Consider the following 2,969-nt stretch of genomic DNA (forward strand, 5'->3'; position numbering starts at 1 on the left):
GAAGGCTCTAGAAGACTTGGACACAAGGCAAAGGCTCAGCCAGCAAACAGCCACACAGGGTGGCGGCTGAAGGAGCCAGTGTGGCTCCAGCACCATGGCCTACTAACTGAATCTAGTACCTGTTTTCCAAGCACCTGAATGAGGCCCTGTCCTGGACACCAGAGACAAGGGTACTGTCCCACTCTCAGATATATGGACTAGTTACCACCAAACCCAGGCAGGAAGGCATCCTGAAAGAGTTGGTGCTGAGTGGGCCAGTACCACCCATGTTGGCACCCATTTGTACCAACAGCACAGTAGGACTCCAGCAGAACTGCTCTTACTCTGGGTCTCAGCGTCAACACCTGGAATTGCAGGGCGTGAGGATTGGCTTAAGACAGGGGAGGTGAAGCGTGTATTCTGGGTGTACCTCTGGGACAATTCAGTCACCAGAGCCCGACTGAAGGAACGGATACAAGCCTTGAGGGATTCATATGACGGTGTTAGAGGATGGGGTAAAAGTCTGCTCAGAGGAAACAAACCGTGGAGGCAGATCCTGGCCTGCTCTCTGCCTGTATTTCTCTGCATCCTAGTTAATCATGAAGTGAACTGTGCTCTACTTCCCACCTCCACCATGCTCTGCCCAAGACCATGGGACCAAGAAACCAAGAGCCGAAGCCTCTAAAACGAGCCCGCAAAACTTTTGCTTTCCCAAGCTGATCTCTCAAGGACTTAAGTCGTAGTTACATAAAAGTAAGAGAGAGTCACCGTGACGTTGTCTCCTCGGCCGCTTCACATGGACACCCGTTTCCTCTAGCAAGTGGGACTGCCAGAGCTGCAGGCCTGCGGGAGACAGACCCCACAACAGACAACCAGGGTCACATGTATCGTCCACACTTAGCCCATCACAGCTCCTTAACTCCTACCCACATTGATCAGATGGAAGGGATCACATGACCTAAGCTAAGCCAATAAAAATGCTTCTCTTAAAAATTTTAAACAACCTTGCTCACAATCTTTGTAATGTTTTGGTCATTTAGGAGGTTGCGATCTTCATCCACAGGGCCCTAGAACACTTCCCTGTACAAATCTGGGGGCCTTCTGGGGGCCTTACAGCAGAGTATGGGTGCTCTCGGGGGCAGGGAAATGTGTGGACATATAGTAAATACAAACATTATCTTTTTTAAAAAAGATTTATTTGTATGGGTGTTTTGTCTGTCTGCATGCATATCTATCTGTGCATCACACATGTGCAGTGCCCTTGGAGATCAGAAGAGGGTGTCTGCCAAATCCTCTATAACTGGAGTTATAGGTGGTTGTGAGCCACCATGTGGGTGCTGGAAGCTGGGCTTGGTCCTCTGCAGGGGCAACAAGTGTTCTCACCCACTGAGCCATCTTTCCAGCCCCAGCGTTACCTTTCTTGCTGAGTGACTGGAGTGTGGAAGGAATTCGGGGCGAACGACTTGACTGAACCTTGACAGGGTCTGCAATATTGGGGACCGCCAATATCATTTCCTGTTAAATGCTTGGTAACTGGAGAAGCAGAGATTAGAGTGTGTTTTTGAAAGCTGCGAAGTGAACTCTCGGAATGAAAAGCAGGACAGCTACTTTACTTCCCACAGCTATAGAACAGAGAGAGCCCAAACATCACGCAGCAGCAAGGCAGACAACAGAGGGGTGAAATAGGCCAGTCACAAAAGGATAAATGATCTCACATTCACAGGGACAGAGAGCAGGGTGGCGGTTCCCATAGGCTGCAGCAGATGTTTAAAGGGCACAAAGTTTCAGCGTGTGGACACGGAAAGTTCTGCGGCTGGATGACAGAGCAGGCCGCACAATGAGGCAAAGGTGCACGATGCCCCTGAAACAGCATGCTTCAAAACGGTTGGCACCCAGGCCATGCTACCACAACTAAAGAAGGAATAGCCCCCAAGTTCACTGCCATCTTTATGCCGTTAAATATTCTAGAATGTAAAGAAACGGGTTTCTTTGTTTCGTGTTGTTGCTTATGATGCAGGCTCGCCTGCCGGCTGAGTGGCCCCAATAACACAGCCTTTAGCACAATAAATGGCTCGTTTTAGTTAAAAGGCGGGGAAACACACAAGAAGAAGGAAATGAGCACAAAATGGGACACACAAAACCAAAGGACCAAAGCAGGCTTCAGTCCCGTTGTGATGAAAGTTTTCCAGTCACCCTCTAGAAGACAGATGCCACAGACCAGTCCCAGCAGGAGATGCCGTCTGAGAGGCTGCCCAGGAAGCCAAGGCCAGGCCAGAGCCCCAGGTCAGGCCCACAAGGAGGCAGGCAGGCAATATGAGCATTTCCTTAGAGTGCCAAGGAGCCTCTATGGGCTGGGCTCGTGCTAGGCCTGGGGATGAAGTGGCCACTGGAAAGGACTAGATGTTCTCAAAAGGTCTTAGCTACACAGGAAGCAAGAGTCCCAAAAGACAAGTGCTGGCATCAAAGAAGCCCTTCCTGAAGGGCAGCTCCATCTCCCCCAGGACAGTCTGCCCTGTCAAACAGTCAGGGTCAACCAGGAATCATAGGCGGGCAGGGATCCAGGGGCTCAGGGAACAGCACTGGTCACTACCGGTTATTCTGTGGGTGGTAGAGCTGTGCATTTTTTGATGCCTTTTCAAAAAGGCATTTGTATTTCTGACATTCTCCAAACAAACATGGTAAAGAAAAGACACAAGAACCAGAAGCCACATGAAGATAGTAGCCATGAGGGACTAACTCTGGAGTAGGGACAGGAAGATCTGTTGGGGATCTGGTCATCCCCCCACCTCCCAGGTAATTCTCAGAACCTCAGGAATTCCAACTGGCAGCAGGGTCTTTCAAGGGCAGGCTGCAGAGCTGTCCTGCCGCCTGGAGGCTGGACAGTCAGGACTGCTTGGTGTGATGTCCATCCCCTTCCCTAAGAAGCAGCGAGCAACAGAGCAGGCCTTTCCCTGTCTAGCTCTGCTGTTCGGCCATCCTGGGCCTTTGCC

Source organism: Meriones unguiculatus, chromosome 17 (assembly GCF_030254825.1).
Source record: "Meriones unguiculatus strain TT.TT164.6M chromosome 17, Bangor_MerUng_6.1, whole genome shotgun sequence".
Taxonomy (NCBI): Eukaryota; Metazoa; Chordata; class Mammalia; order Rodentia; family Muridae; genus Meriones; species Meriones unguiculatus.